Genomic DNA, 18,354 nt, shown 5'->3' with positions numbered 1-18,354 from the left:
TGTCTATATCGGGTCATAAATGTTGTCTTATAAAAATTTTCATTCTTGATTCTCAATTGATGGTATCCCATCCTCAAATCATTTTTTTAGAAAATGGTGGCTCCCCTTTCCTAATCAAATAGATCATCAATGTGGGGGGGGGGGTATTTATTTTTCATAGTCAGCTTGTTTAACTAATGATAATCAATACACATCCTAAACATACCATTTTTTTTCTTAACAAAGAGTACAGGTGCTCCCCAGGGTGACAAATTAGGCCTAATATACCCTTTATCTAGCAACTCCTGCAGCTCCATCTTCAACTCCTTTAATTCCTATGGGCTCATCCTATAGGGTGTTCTTGACACCGAGGCGGCACCCGACACCAAGTCTATGGAGAACTCTATATATCGATTGGGTGGTAAACTAGGAATATATTTTGGAAAGACATCCAAAAATTCATTAATGACTGTAAAAACATTTATTTCTAGCTCCTCACTTTGTTGTCCAATTTCTTTTACCTGAACCATAAATATTTGACATCCTTTCCAGGCACTCATCTTCATTTTCAGACCAGTAAGTTTCCTAACTGAGATTGGTTTTGGAACACCTTGAATGGTATGAGTTTTCCCATACAGGTTTACATGAGTTATAGTTTTTTCCAGGTAGTTTATGAGTGTCGGCTTCCACTCTAGACAATCAATTCCAATTAGTATATCATAAGACCCAAGGGGAAGTAAATTTATATCTACCGTGGTCATGTACCCGTTAAATGGACATTGCCTCACCTGACTGGTGACTTTTCTCTTGGTACCAGTGCTAATTGTACCAGGCAAGTTGTTTTATAGTTTTCTATTTTTAATTTACAACTTTTTATTATTTGCGGTCCCACATAGCTTAAACTAGCTTCGAGGTCAATTAAAACAGAGACAGGTTAGTTAGTGAGAATACCTTCTAGCTGAATCATGGTGGACTAATGTTCTACTTGTCTATCCTCCAGGGTTGCACTTATCCTTAGAATTCTCCTGGCCATGTCATTCATTGTAGAAGCTTCATGAACGGCTTGTATATTTTACACTGACCTCAGATTATGTGGGTAGTCTATTAGTAAATGAGGCTCACCACATCCCCAACATTTCAGCACTCCTTTCTCTTTGTCTCCATTTCCTTTCCTAACATTCAAATCAATGATTTTTGACCCTACCTGGGAAGTTTCTTGCTAATTTACAGTCACCTTGACAAACTTTTTCTGTTGATGATCCCAACCAAAATTCTTGAGATACCCTGGTTTTGATCATCTTCCTCCCATGTTGACCTTGGTCTTATACTTATTTGGACAACTCTTGGATCCTTCCCCTTTGTTTTTAAACTATTGGTAGCATAACCTTTCCTTTCTCGCCATCTCGTCCATAGTTTTTGGGTTATCAATTTCGATATGCTCCTTATACACTATAGGCAAGAAGTTCATGAACCGTTGCACTTTAGCTTTTTCTTCCTTGAGATATGGAACATGTCTTAGTAAGTTATTAAACTTTGATACAAACTTATCTATGTTGAGTTATCCTAGCCTTAGCTTGTGAAACTCTTTGGCGTGAGCATCATAATATCGTTCACTCAAGTAGCGATTCTTGAAGTGTTTACAAAATTCCTCCCATAATATTGTTTTATCCTCCATTCCATGTACATTCTTTGCCTCTTCCCAACATAAGGAAGCTTTTCCTTGGAGCTGATAAATAGCTAACCTAGCTTTCAAGTTACTCTCATAATTGTAAAATTGAAAATACTTAGTCATATTCAATAACCAAGCCTTTGTGTCCTCTTCCTTTTCCCCATCAAAAGTGGGGGGCTTGATCTTTCTGAATTCTCCTTGGAGTTTTGGCTACCTTTTCCACTTAGACTTCCGAAAATAGGATTTCTCTGATTCCCCTACACTCTCATATTTTTCAGGCTCCAACTCTTATCCTTTCATTATCTATGGTTCCACTATTTTCGGACTTGATTTCTTTGTTAAAGTTCTAATCATTCTTTCTTGTTCCTCACTGGCGCGTAGCAATCGTTCGTTATTGTCCCTTATATGTGCCAATTCCCTATGTAGATTTTGTATGACGTCCATGAATGGGTTTGTAGTGGGAGTGGCTCCTTCCCCCATTTCCACATACAACCCATCTCCCATAGGTTCATCTTCAGTCATCTTATTGAATTTATCTTTTAGCTTAATCAACCTGTTGTCCCCATATCATAATGATTCATTTATTATTCACTGTTCTTTTCCTATGTACATACTTTTATGTTGTGGTGGCTTGTTAATGCCCAATGGAGAAAATGGGCTTTGATACCATATGCAACCAGTAATGGTTATACATGTGTTCTTTCCTCTATGTATCTAAGTTTATTTTATTTATTTCACCATGGTTGTATTTCAACAGGGAAACTTCTATTCACCTTCTCATCACCATAGGTGTTAGTGTTGAGTTGATCGTCCTTGCCAACATTTATCTTAAGTGCCACACCTTTTTTTTAATATATTTATATGACTATTACTCTAGGTCCAAGGTTGATGTAGGAATGGGTAATATATTCGACATAATTTTTATTGGGTTGGGTTATACTATGTTTTGAACCCCTGGTACCAGCCCAGCGAGGTTAAGGTATGAGAAGTACTACTATCCACTTTCCACCTCAACTCGTTCACATGGGCAGATAGTTGAGATTTCGATTATGTGTAATGATGGAGGTCAATCTGGATGGAGATCGATGGTGGGCGGTAACGTTGAAACCATAAACTACGTTTACCCTTACTTTCCCCTCCCACTACTCATTGTTGTCACCGCTCTTCATGAGGAAACCTTGTCGAACTCTGAGCTCTGGTTACTATTAAATTCTCGTGATTTCCTCCACTCGGCATTGTTCACCATCTCCACGCTCATTCTTTTCTCGTCGCTGAGTTTGTACAGTTACATACAAACCCTTGTCCTATCATTTTGGTGTATATCCCATATTTTTCCCCTATTTACAGGCAGGGTGTTCCTAGTCTAATTTATGCCTCCAATTTGGTCAGCTCATCTCTAGCCGCATAGTGCACCGAATTATTTTTATTGGTCTTGACTCTCCCCTTTGAGGTGGAAATTTCGTCATTTTTACTGCAACAGATAATAGGGTTTTGCTATTATTCTCCTATAATATCTCTATTGATAATTTCACAGGTTTTGGGTTTATTCCTCAACTAATTATTGTGGGTTTCTTAGCCTACAGCATGATCTCCTTCTCTAGGGTAAGGATCTAATAGCTATTCCACTTTACGACACCTCTCTAAGTGTTTATTTCACCAGCTACACTAATGAAACATGTTTTCACTTCAAGGCTCCTACAGGTAAAGAGGATTGTGTGTTTTTTTCTTTTTGTTCCTTTTTATAAACCCTGAAGTGTTTCTTTCTGCCTCATACATGAATCAACTATAGCCCAGTTCCATTTTTCTCTGGGTTTGATTTGGTTCATTTCCAGTTCCAGCACTTCTTCCCCAATTTCATAGGTAAACCCTTGCGTCATGAATAGAGTTTTAAGCACAATATTTACAGTCTTAAGTAGAATCATAATTTCATTTTGTCGTTAAGCACAATCTTTTTCATGGGTTTATGGTTTCTATGCTTCCTAATCACAATTGTTGTTGGTAATGCTATGCACAAGTACTCCAAAATACCCTCACTTTACCTCTTGTGTGGCTTACCCGAGATCACCCGCACTCTATCATTCACGGGTTATATCCTTACTACTTAATGCCATGAAATGCTATGAGTGTGGATTGTGTTATAGTAGAGTTTATGTGTGTTAATACTCTGAATGGTGTCGTTCCTTTGCTATCTAGTCAAATTTCCTTAAATTATATTTCTTATAGTTTTGTTCAAGGATGGTGTGAAGCCAATAGTTATGATATTGACATCATAATTTTGTCACCGAGTGACTACCCATTTGTTAATTAATTCATACAATAAAAATTTGTATTAATGGACATTTACAAGCCCTCAATGAGCGTTTATGTAGAGATTTGCTCTCAATTTTTTCCTTTTGTCTAGTTAATGATTTTATCCTAACTATGACCCACTTCTCTCTATGTTGTCACCAGTTTTCCTTCTTTGGTCAATGACAGAGACTATTTATGAATTTAATTTAAATTATAAATATGTTTTATCTGTAATGTCATTGGCAAATTCCATTTCCTATGTATGAAGTGTGGTAGGAATTCAATTATTTCCTCTTTCCTTGAAATTTTATGCTAAATTAGGGAGGCTTTAATGCCTTTCTATACCAGTTGAGAATCCGACCTAGGTAATGCTGCAACTACATAATTTTTTCCTACGCTTTAGTTTAGAAATTGGGTTTGTTAAATTTAATTGATACCAGGTTCGATTTGAGGGTTCTCATACACTCCGTTTTTATTCAAACTTCTGTTTCAATCGGAAGAATGAATGTAATGATTAAATGTTCCCGTAGTGTTCCTTGATTAGCGAATGGTAGTCACATGCCTTGTTTTCCTATGCATTTATCTTTTCTTACACAATTGAGGATACTAGTATGATTTAGTATGCATGCATATACTCTGATTGTTTTCTTTTACATAAAATGTTCTTAGAATGACAAGTTTTTCTTCTTGGCAATAACTAGTTCAGAATTTGTTCTCCATCTACTATCTTGTGGATAATATATAGATCTAGCATTGATGCATGAAATCACATGCATAAATACTATTATATTTTCAAGTGTTCATACAATAATGATATATATATATATATATATATATATATATATTGCTCAAGCAAGAATCAGACCTTCTATTCAAATTAAGCAACAAAGAGGTTACATAATATACAAACACCCTAAGTTAGGGAAATATCCCACAAAACTATACAGCCCACAAAGCCTATGAACGGACCCAATATGTAAAGAGAGACCTGGAGGTGGTGGACAAGCATGACCAAACAGAGTCGTCGATCTACATCTGCCATATCCAACGGCTCAAAGGGAAATCGGGTAGAAAAAAGCGCTAGGATTACCCGCCTGATGAGGGTGGTAATCACAAACATCCTGGGGCCACGTGTTACATGGATAGTGGCATCGGAGGCTTGTCCGAAAATCCGTTAATGGTATTTCCGACGCCCAATAGCTAGGGAAAATGTAGAAAAACCGTCACAGTCCCACCACCAACAAGCCCAACAAACCTCAACCCTAGATCTACCATCACCATATCTGACGGCTATGAAGGATATCGGGCATAATAGAATATCGATAGATACACGTCCGATGAGGGTGGTAATCTCATTCAACCTAGAACCACGTGTCACTCCGTTTGTGGCATCGGAGACTTTTCGGTAAAACCATTTCTGGTACTGTCGAACCTCCGATAACCTTGGTAGCTGTAGCAAAACCACCACGTCCTGGTTTTGTGCTCTTTTTCCTCTGCCTTTCAATTCTCTACAAGATACAAAACTTGGGCCCCCAGTTAATTAAAACCAAGACTACCGACATCATAGATATCTGCTGGCAGTTTCCCTTTGGATTGTAGATAATGACCCCTATCTTCGTGCACCAAATTATTGCAGTCCTCACGCAGTTGACTGTTCTGAGTGAACTCCCACAAGCAGCACTTGTTTTCTCTTGCGCAAATTACCCCTTCATTAGCTAGCCTGTCCACCACTCTGTTGGCATCTTTGCGCACGTGAGCAAAACTCAAGGTTCTAAGTGTTCTAAGATGAGTTTGAATTCGATGAAAAACTTGGAAAAGTCGCCAGTGATTTGAAACTTTGTCTGGTGTTGTGCCGGTGCTTATCCTTTTAACCGAATTAATCATTAATTCCAAGTCTACCTCTATGATTGTGTTATGTAAATTGTATTCCATCAAGATTTCAAGGCTTTGCTCAATGGCCATGAGTACTACCATATTGTTGGTAGCCTTCCCTAAATGACTGTGAAAAATGACTTTGATATTGCCCTCTGCATCTCTTATGAATCCCTCGTAACCCGCGTCCCCTGGGTTCCCTTTCGGGGCTCCATCTATGTTGAGTTTCAGGAAGCCATGGGGAGGGGGTTACCAGAAAGCCTTGCCCTCTAATCTGTGCCTTGCTTTCTTCTTGGTGCCTAAAGGGCCATAAGACTGAAGTCCCAACTTTTCAAGGACGTGAGTGTCCCTTTAACAAGGGGGTTTCTCAGGAGGATGCTTCAGAAAGACAGTAATTGTTTCTCTGAGTTGATTTAGGATCTACACCATGATGCCTTGAGTTGAACCGGATTTATCTTTGAAGATCCTGTTGTTGCGTTCTTTCCACACATCCCAGATCAAAAAACCTGGAATCAGTGTCCAGGCTACATTGACTGTCTCATTATCCGAGAAGTCTTTTCTCCAATTCTTTAAAGTTACAGTAATGTCATCATTCTTTCTGACTGTTTGGTTGAAGATAGAGGCAACCCAATTCCATATGGATGAGGTAAACGTACAAAGGTTGACTATGTGATCCATGGTCTCCACCTGCAGGCCACATAAATGGCATTTTGAAGGACCTTCAAATCCTCTTTTTCTAAGATTTTCCCAGGTCAGAATATTTTTATGCTGAACTAGCTACATGAACAGTTTGATCTTCATCTAGTGAGGATTTCTTGAAAGGTTTTTCCAAGTCTTGTCAGGATTTGGATGGTCAAATCCGGTGATTATTCTTTTGGCTTCTTTGAGGTTGAAGTTGCCCTCATTGTTTCTACCCCACCTTAGTAGATCATTTGAGGTTGAAGTTAAAATTTGCCTCTTTTCTAGAATCTCTTCAAGAACTTTAGCTTGGGATTTCAAAGGGGTCCCTGCACTGTAATCTGAAACTTTCCAGATTCTCCATTTCCATTTCTCTCTAGACTGATCCCAAAAGCCCCTTACACTTCTTAGTCCTTTGTTAAAGGTGTCATTTTTTATGCTTTCTAGACCTTCTCTGCAGAGATTTTGTTCCTGTTGCCAGTTGTCCTCCCAGAACCAGGTGAGATTCCCATTTCTTATCTCCCAGAAACTATGTTTCTGAACTAAGGCTCTCTTCTCCCAAGCCTTGTTCCAGATATGAGAACCCCTAATGTGCCCTAACATTTGAATGTGGTCCTTTTCCTGCCAATCCATTGCATACTTTTGTTTCCATAGCTTGGACAATGGATTGTTGGTTTCCATTAGCCATCTCCACCAAAGCTTTTCCCCCAAGACTTTGCTTAGGGTGTCCGGGTCGTGGAGACCTAAACCACCATGGGTTTTGGGTTTGCACAACTTCTCCCATGGTACCAGGGCCCATTTCTTCTTCTCTTCCCCTCTGCCCCAAAGAAAGTTTCTTTGAATATTCCTGATCTGCTGTGAAACTCCTTTTGGGACAGGAAGGGCTGAGAACATGAAAACTGGAATAGTTTGTAGAACAGCCTTTGTAAGAACTAGTCTTCCTGCTAAATTCAAAGATCTGATAGTCCAGTTGTTGACTTTGTCCTTCAGTTTGTTTGTAATTGACTCCCAAACTTCATTAATGAGAGGTTTTTCAGTGAGAGGCATTCCCAGATATTTAGAGGGAAGATTCTCTCTTTGAAATCCTAGGATTCTGGAGAGATGTCTTTGGATGGAAATATCTATATTAAAAAATAAAACTTTTGATTTTGTGAGGCTTACCTCCATGCCAGCAGCCATTGCGAAATCATGCAGGATTTGTTTGAAGGCTTTGGCTTCCTTGACAGTGGGTGTACCCTACAGCATAGTATCATCCACAAATTGTTGATGAGTCAATGTGTCCCCATTCTGAGTGAGTTTTAGCCCCTTGATTCTTCCTTCCTCCTTGGCAGAGTTGATCATTCTGCCCAATCCTTCCATCATGAGAATGAAGAGGAATGGGGAAAGAGGATCGCCTTGCCTAAGGCCCCTTGAAGGCCTGAAGGTTCTTGATGGAGAGCCGTTGAGAAGGATAGAGTAGCTTGCTGAGGTAACCAGGGCCATGACCCACTTTATCCAGTTGTAGTCAAAGCCATAAGCTTTAAGGATTTGCTTTATGTAAGGCCAACTTAGCTTGTCATAAGCTTTTGCTATGTCCAGCTGTATTATCATCCCTGCTTGCTTATTGGTCTTGAGAGAGTGCACCACTTCGTGAGCTTGGATGATACTGTTGAGAATTTTTCCGCCTTCCACATATCCTGTTTGCCCCTTTGACACGAGCGATGGTAGTAGAGGTTTGAGTCTATTAGCAATAACTTTGGAAATGATTTTGTACACCACATTGCATAAAGCTATGGGTCTAAATCTTTCTGGTGTCATGGCGTTTTCCTATTTAGGGATTAATTCTATGAAGGATTCATTAATCTCTCTAAGAACTGTTTTAGATTTTCTCGAGTCCTCTACCACATCTAGAATGTCATATTTGACTATTTCCCAACATGTTTTGAATAAGTCTACATTGAAACCATCCGGGCCTGGAGCTTTCCCATTGTGCATCTCCCTGATTACTTCATTGGCCTCTTCCTCCGTTACTAGCCTGTTGAGATTATAGTTATCTTCCTTGGTCACCAATTTTGGAATGTTCTTTGTGAAGTTCTTAATGAATTGAGATCTGTCAGCAATTGTTTCCTCAACTATGCTTTGAAAATGTTGCACCAGAACAGATTCCAATTCTTTGTGAGTATTTAACTCTTTCCCTTGCGGATCTAAGAGTTTTGTGATTCTGTTATGAGCCCTATGTTTCATGGTGGACTTGTGAAAGAATCTGGTATTTCTCTCCCCTTCCTTAATCCAATTTACTCTAGATTTCTGTCTCCAGAAGATTTCTTCCTGCTGACATCTATTGTCCCATTCTTGCTGCAGAGAGTCTGCATGTATTTTCCTTTCCTCTGTGAATCCTACCTTGATGAGAATTTGATTAATTTCTTGTAATTTTCTTTCTACTTCTCTTTTGGCTTCAAAAATGTTGCCAACCTCATTTCTGTTCCATTCTTTGAGCCTATGTTTGAGTCTCTGATGCAAGAGGATTCCCTGGGTGGGCATGTCTTCCACCCACCAATTTCTGATCTTAGTGATGAAATTAGGGTGAGTGAGCCATGCATTTTCGAACCTGAAAGGTCTGTTTCTCGAGGTTCTAATAAAGGAAGATTCCAACTAGACGGGCCAGTGGTCCAAGCCTCCAAAAGGAAGGATCCAAGCTGTCATAGTTTGACCGGAAAGAAGGAGATCCTCCGAGATTATGAATCTATCTAATTTCAAGGCAACTTTGGTGATTCCCCCTCTCTTGTTATTCCATGTGAAGGTGCCATTTATTGTTTCCAAACTTACCAGTCTCATGTTGTCCAAGAAGTCTTGGAATGCAAGTGAGTCTCATCCTAATTTTTTTCTTCCCCCTTCTTTCTCAGAGAGGGATCTAATCATGTTGAAGTCCCCTCCCATAATCCAGGGGATATTAGAGTCTCTCTCTCTTAGTTCCTCCAGAGAAGTGAGGAGCTTTAGTTTGTCTTCTTGCATTTGAGGACCATAGACATTTGTGATCAAGTAGCACTCTTTGTCCCCCAAAGGTTGTATTACCATTGAAAGGTGATTTTTGGATGCTTCTGCATCTATGATTTCAAATTTATGCAGATTCCATAGGGTCAAAATTCCCCCTGCTGTGTTGTTTTCTTTGACTTCAAGAAACTCATATTTGCTGAGCCATTTGCTGTGAAGTGCTCTTATCCTATCTACTGAGCATTTAGTTTCCTGTATAAACACCATGTCTGGGTTTTCCACTTTTATTCTGTTACTGAGATTTTTGTGCTTTCTCCTATTACCTAACCCCCTAATGTTCCAAGTTGTGAGCTTCATAGTGATGTGTTTGTGAAAGAGTAACTGGTAAGATATTTCGTCTTACCTGAGTTAATCAGAAGTTTCCCACACTCTGACAGGAGATCATTCTGTCTCCTCCTCCCTCTTTTCTTGCCTGGGTTTTTTATGGAGTGTCCTGATGTACTCTCCATTTGTTTGACCCCTTTATTCTCCTGGATGTTGTAGTTCCTTTTGACTCCTGCAGCCTTTGATTGGGACCTTCGAAGGAATAGTTGTTGCACTCTATCAAACTCCTCTTGTCGCAGAGAGTCAATCCCTTTGTTGGTTCCCTGTTTTAGAAACTGTTCTAGTTCAAGGTTTTCCCTATCAAGAGTCTCCTGTAGGTCTTGGCCCTCCGTTCCTCCTTCACTTGTGGTCGTCTACTGGTCTCCTCCAAGCCCTATAGTGCATAGTGGATCCACCTTTATTTCATTATTTTCCTGTGTGATGTCCATGTTGTCCTCTTTTCCTTTCCCTGTTGAAATATTCTCCAGATCCTCACTCCTCCCATTTTCCTCCCCCTCGTCTTCTAAAATCTCAAAACTGTTGTGACTTGGTAGCTTGTTCTCATTAGGTTTCTTCTGGTGTTTTCTCCCCCCTCCTTTCCCTCTGCCTGCCACTTTGGTGTATCCTTCAGGGTCTTTTCCGATGTTGTTTTTCAGGTTGTCCTCTCTTTTGTTGAGTGGGCAGTCTCTGAAGAGGTGCCCATGTTCATGACATTTGCGGCATCTGAATGGGATATGTTCATATTCGACCGCCTAAACCCATTCCTCATCATAAACTTCCAGGATGATTTCATCCGGGAGTGCTCCCGATAAGTCCATTTCTACACATATGCGGGCGAAGGAGGTGTATTTTCCTCGTAGAGTCGCCTCTGATATCTTTATAAAATGTCCTAATTTGTTACCTATAGCTTTTAAGGATTTCGGCAACCAGTAATCTAAAGGTAAGGAATATAATCTAATCCATACCGGGACTGATGTGAACGTTTCTCACTCTGGAACAAAGTTCATCATCCATGGTTGCATCTATAGGCCTACAGCAGTAAAGAAGTATGGCCCTCCTTCGAAAATTCTGTCTTTATCCTCCAGGTTCGTGAATACCACAGTAAAAAAACCCTTAGACCCAAGATGTATATTTATCTCTCCTTTTGGTTTCCAGGTGTTTTTTATCCAAGTGTATAGTGCTTTCTCCATGGGCCAAATGCCCATAAACTTGCATATGACCGCATAGGTTGCCATGTGATCTCTGTGCACCTGCAGAGCAGGATCATTCAGGACCACCCGTGGTTTAATATTAGACTTGGGCTTGCAGGGTCCCGTTGTAGCTCTACCCTTTGTCCTCTGACCACTGTCTCCAGCTTTCATATCCTTTCAAACCTCCTCGTGGGTCCCTTCCTTTTCCTGGGGTTTGCTACCTTCCGTCTTTTGGGAACCATTAATTTTTGTCTCATTCTCCAAAGAATTTTGGAGCTTGTTTCGATTCGTCCCTCTGCCTCTATTCGAAACTACGTTACTATAGGAGGGAGTGGAGCTCCCTCCTCCTTGCCCCTCCATAGTTACTAGCTCGCTTCTGTCGCCCCCTGTTTCAAAACCTAGTCCAAAACTCTCCCATATCCATATATACCTATATATACACACACACACACACACACACACACACACACACACACACACACACACACACTATGCTACATATTTACTAAATTGGTCCTTGGATCTGGAGCTTTTATTATTTGTTTTTCTGTAACTCGTAGCACTCAGAGTTCATGCTATTTCCTTTAGCTAAAATGAAATACTATTTTGCTATCTATAATGGTTAGGTGCTAATAATATCTATCTATTGTAATAACAATCATTTTCTTCTACATCCATACCATAATACCAAGTATAAAGTAACTTAAAATTAATCTTCCCTTGTACACATCATTTATAACAAAGATAAACTGTTATCAAACAAATAAAATATGAAATTCCTTTCTTCCTCCATTATCACTTAGATCATCATTTCCTAATACATAAATCCTATTTTGTATGACATTCTAAGTTTCGATCCGCAATACAAAAACAAATAGGTATATACTAACCATAAATGTTATACAAACAATCATAATTTAACCAGAATGTTGCCAATAGAATCCACTTGGAGCAGAACATTGTTTTCCTCCCAACCGTAGAATTGTTTATTCCTAGTTCACCCCCGAGCAGAGATTTCCTATCCAAGACAACAACAACCTATTGATTCTTGCAATAGACATTTTATGTCTTCTTTTCATGTGAGTTTTTTCTTAAAGACATCCTGCTTTATGGGGTTTTTCTCTTTTTTCCAAAAACTCATTTTTTATCTTTAGTGATGCTTTATGCTAATATAAACTTAATGTTTATCTCTAGCTAAATTCTTAATGAATCTTTCTCTTCCATCCATTAAGTTTATCTAGAATTTCTTCTAGATTTCTAATCATGGAAAGATTATAAAAATATAATCTCATGTGGCAATGTTCAATTTCCAATAAATTCCAATTTATTACTTATTTATTTATAAAACATTTATATACACCATTATATCATCATTCTCTATGATTTTTTCCAACAAATGGTATTACAATTATATCATATTAAATTTTAAAAAATAATAGTAAAAGAAACGTAATTTTTTTATTATAATCAAATAATTATATATATATAACTTACCTTTAACCAATTATAGTTTTATTATTATTTAATATATTAAAAAAAAATTAAATAATGTTAAAATTTAAATATATAAAAATGCATTTTTTATCGAAATTAAAGTATCCAAAATTTAGAATATGCGTGCTAAGACTTCCATTTATAAATTTAGGTTAAAATAACTTTAATTCTCATTGATTCCCAATTGTTATATACTTGTTACATTGTTCAAGTTGTTATATACTTGTTTGTTACATAAGTTGAAATTTCTTATTTCTATTTTGTATTTCTATTTTGTATAAAAAAAAAGATAAACTATATAGAATTTGTTATTAGCGAAAATCATGTTTATATTTTAATATTATATAATATTATAATTAAGTATAATATTTATTATTTTATATACAAATTTGATTAATTATTTTAGTTAAATTGAGAAATCCATTTTTATATTAAAAAACCTCGGAATACAAATATAATCTAATTGTTTTATTTTTTTAAATTTAAAAATATTATTGTTTTTCGAATTGTGATTTTTTTAATTATTATAATTCTATTTTTAAATACATAAATAAAATTATCATTGTCAAAAGTAACGACATTGAGAGTATATAAAAAATATAATTTAATGTAATATACACCACACATCTATCCAATTAAAATGGTTTTATTATTTATCTTTATTTCAGATTATTATCATGCTAATAACAATAACATATGGAACCATTAAGGTACTTGATAAAATAAAGTTACTATAGACGTCCTAGTTCAGCATTTACCTTTATTTATGCTATGTCATATATCATGAGAAACCCACTATCTTGACTGTCCAACTAATTAAATGTTATGTTTGGGGCTTGACGAGGTTCACTGCCACATCCCCTTAAGGAATAATTTATATATTTTTCCTTAAGTTAATAAATCTCAACTATAGGTGTAAGCACCTGTAAATGGTCCTTCGAGGAGTTTATGACTTAACAAGGTCCTTCTTTTTCCTGAACTTTAGCTCAACTTCCGGCTTAATATTTCATAAGGTTGTAAGAGCTTAATGAGGCACCTATAGATTCCTCTCAAAACCAACTTTATCCTACCGCTACACTTTTCTAGGTTTCATGATTTAGACATTTGGGAGATGATCCACCGTTGTTTGGCTCGGAATCAGACCAAACGGTATACGTAAATGCGGTTCGTAACCAACCACTTTTCTCACTCTCGTCGGCGGTAATTTGCACATCATCATTACCTGAACCTATCTGCTGTGATTTTCGACTAGGGTTTGATTAATTCTGAGTTGCAAATTCCTGCTTCTCTACAGGTATGATAAGTTTCCAAGAGTTAATTGCATAAACCCTTTTATTCATTTGCCTCGTTATGTTTTCACATTTTATTGAGTTTAAACTTTCGGCCTCCTTATAGGTCTTAGCCCAAGTTTCCAGTCTCTGGCTGGAAGGGTCCTGTGGCGGGTTCTCCTATACGAGCTGGAGATGGCTAGGTAAGAGAGGATGCTACTGCTATTGCCAAAGGTTAAACCTTCCTTTTATTTTGCTCATTTACAAGCTAAGGTCTTTCTGTTATTTGCAGGGATGAGGATATGCATACGACCTGAAGCTTCTATAGGTGAGGACCCGTACTTGTTTCTTGGCCAATTTTATTAGTTACAGAATTGTAATTCCAGATTTGTACTAATCTTAAACATCCTCTCTGTGCAGGTTATGGTTTGTACTACTCACATTCTTGTACTGGATTTACTTACCTTTGGAGTTTTGGGGTCTCGTCCTTACAACGTTCTTGCCTCCCCAAAGTACCCTACTAGGCGTAATTTTCCTTATTATTTTTGAGTTGTTGCGGGGCTACAAGCTTACTACCGCTAGTCATGGAACTTAATTTTGTTATAGATTTACATCATTTTAATTACGGCTAGCTTGCCGCTCGAAATAGCAGACCTACTAACATAGGGTTTCAAGCGTTTTTCTTCTTGTATTATTTGATATGGAGCCTACCCATTGTTTTGGTGGAAATATCTCGTCTTGCGGACAAGACATGATCTCTATAGACTTAATGACTGAATCGAGTAACAAACAAGTAAACCAATAAATCTTTCTATAGGGTCATCTTTATTCACTCAGAAATAAGGATAATGAAATGTAGAATCCATAAATTTCAATGGAAATGCCTGATGAAGACCCTCGTTGTCGTTTGATGCAGCTTCTTAATGCTTAGAATCCAAACGTGCAAACACAATAACAAACAAAGAATCAAAGGCATATGATATATAAATGATTAAATAAAACTTATAGTAGTGATCAAGGAGCTAGTACTTAATATCACTACCAATGGAAAAATGAAAGTAAAACATAAATACATCATATCCATTAGACAATATGGTGTGAAAGAAACATTATTTTGTATTATAAATGAATAAAAAGGAGAGATACAACCTAAACTTGATGCTACAAACCTCCTGCCAATAGTCTCCAATATTCCCTTAAGTGACAAGCTTCCAGCCTCAAATTGACATCATAAGTTCACATCAAAAGTCAATTCTTTCCTCTCTAGTCTGTGCTGAATTTATAGGCCAAGAGGAGGAGGATTGAGATCCTCTTCCTAAGGATCACATCCATAAAAAGAGAGATTAGGATTCCAAAAAGAGATGAAGTAGATCCATAAACCAAGGGATGACGACCAAGTAGGTAGGGGTTTGAGTCTTTCTTTTTGGTATAATATTCACAACAAGGCTTCTATAAATTTCTTTTTATTTTTACCTACGCTAAAAGGTTTCCATGCATTTTAATGGAGAACAGAGCGACAAATTGCGTAGGGTACAATGATTGGAACTGTGGTTGCACATATAGTTTTTAGAAAAATTTCGACACTGCTTGAAAAGAGGTTTTTGAGCAATATAACTTGGGATTTTTGTTGTATTTGAGATAGTTTTACTTCCAACATTGTAGGGGATCACTTGGAAACACTTCATTGGATAGCACGAGACTCGAATTGGCGGTCGTTACCTAATGGTGACAAAATGACATGTAACACCCACAAGGGTTGGGACAAGACCTAAAGTTTTGGAAAACAATGTACATAATCTCTTTCTTTTATGAAATAGCAACTTGGGACTTTGTACAAATTACTTTGGAGTATGTTTTGTTTGGAAATTCTTTGTTGATGACCAAATTATTTTATTACTTATTTCATTATTATCGGATCAAGTCTGTGAGGTTGTTTATTTATTACATTGTATACTCTTTGGTCTTCTATTAGTAGGTATTGGCTTTGCAAATTTCTCTACGGTTTCTCCTATGTGATTAATAATTTTCGTTAGATCGACAAGATTTGCCAGTTTGATGATGTGATGGCAGAATTAGTGCATGTATTAAAAACACTCACTGTGGCATATCTAAAAATTGTGTGGTTCTGTAATATGAGAAAACTGTGTAAATCTTACAGTTCAATGTATGCGACCCCTTTTTTCTTCTTGTTTTTTTTGGAAAAATTATGATACTTAAGCCTCTCTATGGTCTAAGTTACCTCTACAACAGAAAAACACATTAGACAATTGACTCAATGAATGTACAAACATTTCCTTCGAAATAATGAAAAAACGTGAGTCCAACTTAAAATTTTTACATCAATAATTTATAGAGTTCATCCAAGGAAAAACCACAGATTACAATACTTACTTGTTTTAAGTTAGACAACGAGTATATCCAGAGGGAACTGAGCACACATACCAACCGATGAGATAGGTGGTCAACACCCATTGTCCCCTCGGTCCTTTCACTTCCATATTAGTCAATACAAGGATCTTCAAGATCCTCCTGAAGCCTTCTCAAACTGTGCTTAGTCGAGCCCCGGTTTTTGCAGACTTTACCAGTCCACACTAGGGATTCCATTCGCTAACCAAATTGAGAATTCCCTTTATGGTAATGTCCTGCCTTATCTTAACAACATCCCATTAGATATTCTCACTTGTTCCTCTCTTGCTCTTCTCCTCTAGTTTTCTCCTCTTCAAATTGAGATGAATTATTTCAATAGAGGAGAATAATTGCATCCTAAATGTATGGAAGATGAAATGTTCATTTTGTGTCATTCCCATGATATCCATGGCTTTTTAACTAGATAAGTTAACATGTAACAATAAAATAAATAACTTAACATTTAAGTTTCACTTAGGTTTCTAAGTAGTCCATAGTCTAACAAGTTATTGTAGTAAAAGTAAATAAACAATTTTTTTTACAATAACTGAGGGGTATGAGAGGTCTTACATCCCCCTTGAATGAAACAGTGTCCTCGGTGTTTAGTGTTGTCTCTCAAACAAGCATGGATACACTTTCCTTATAAGGTCTTCATCCTCCTAAGTGGCCTCTTCTGGAGTGTACCCACTGCACTTTAACCTGTGTGATAGCACACCTCTAGAATATTATTTCTCTCTGATCGAGAATATGCAGATTCTCTACCAGGAATTCTTCGTTAGTCTCTACCTATTTCAAAGTTTAAAGTATAGCATTAGCTTATGTGTTTTTATAAAATAAATCACATTTGCGTGTAAATATGTAGATTCTATTTACATGTGTGTCTTGCCAATTAATAATATGTTGGGGGTCATACACATATTTTTTTAACCGACAAATATAAAACACATTATGTATTCCTATGTGACTAGGTAGTGCCAATTGATATGCTACAGATCCAATTGTAGCAAGTATTTGGAAAGGACAATAGAATAGAGGGGATAGTTTTGCACAACCACCCAATCTCAATGTGCTCTTCTTGGGTTTGACCGTTACATATATGTGATCCCCACTCTAAATTCTCTAAAGTTTTTTTCTTGTCTGCATATCCTTTTTCCTTGCCTTGATCAACCTTCAAGGTGTATCGAACCTTCTTTACTATCTATTTCATTTCTGCTAGCATATCATGGCCTAATATTAACTTATCTTATAGACTAGTCCAATTAATAGATATTAACTATAAAAATATATTTATTTAATAATTTGAATTAATGATCATAAAATCTATTTGTTTAATTTTTATTTCATATAAACTAAATGTTTAAAATATATTTAATTTATTTTATAAAATTATAAGATTAAGAATATATAATAATATTTAGTATTATAGAACCTTTTTAATTAATTACAAATAATATCTATATTATTACCACTTTGCAAAATTATTTATTATTGTGAAGTGAGAGGTTTTTTAAATCTTTATATTTTTTTATAACCTGAGTTATAATTTGAAAATTTTATAAGATTTATTATTATTGGTGTTATTTTTTTTTAAATTCAAAAATATATATTAATCAATGTAACGTCTACATTGCAAACATTCAATCATTTTTTCAATTTGACTTGCTTTGCTTGTATGGATTAAATGAAATAATTGAGAATCAAATATAGAACTTGAAAAACTTGTATTACAAACTTCAAAAGCTTGGCATCAGTGCCAATGACATAAAAAGAATAGAAATGAAAAGGCACTAAGAAATAATTAGGTATAAAACAATGACATAAAAATAACAGAAATGAAAAGACACTGAGAAATAATTAGGTAGAAAACATAAATCACTAATGACATCTGCAACATATTCATGAAATACAATGAAACATAAATGAAAAGACACAGAAAAATAATTAGGTAGAAAACATAAATTACTAATGACATCTGCAACATATTCATGAAATACAGTGAGACTAGTCGAAAGGTGCAAGGTGTTCAAGGTTTCTTGGTGAAGGCCATTCATTGGTGCATAGAATGATTGTGCCTATGTGTTCCATGCACTTGTCTCTAATATTATAAAGTGCGTGCAATTCCTCCATGTGTAGGAGAAGCTTATCCCTGCTCCGGTTCACTTGCAAACAATACTTT

The sequence above is a fragment of the Pinus tabuliformis genome, chromosome 3_2 (assembly GCF_031772625.1).
Source record: "Pinus tabuliformis cultivar Carrire ecotype Pingquan chromosome 3_2, CPIR1, whole genome shotgun sequence".
NCBI lineage: Eukaryota > Viridiplantae > Streptophyta > Pinopsida > Pinales > Pinaceae > Pinus > Pinus tabuliformis.
The sequence above is the reverse complement of the archived record's forward strand: the minus strand, read 5'-3'. Positions refer to the sequence as shown.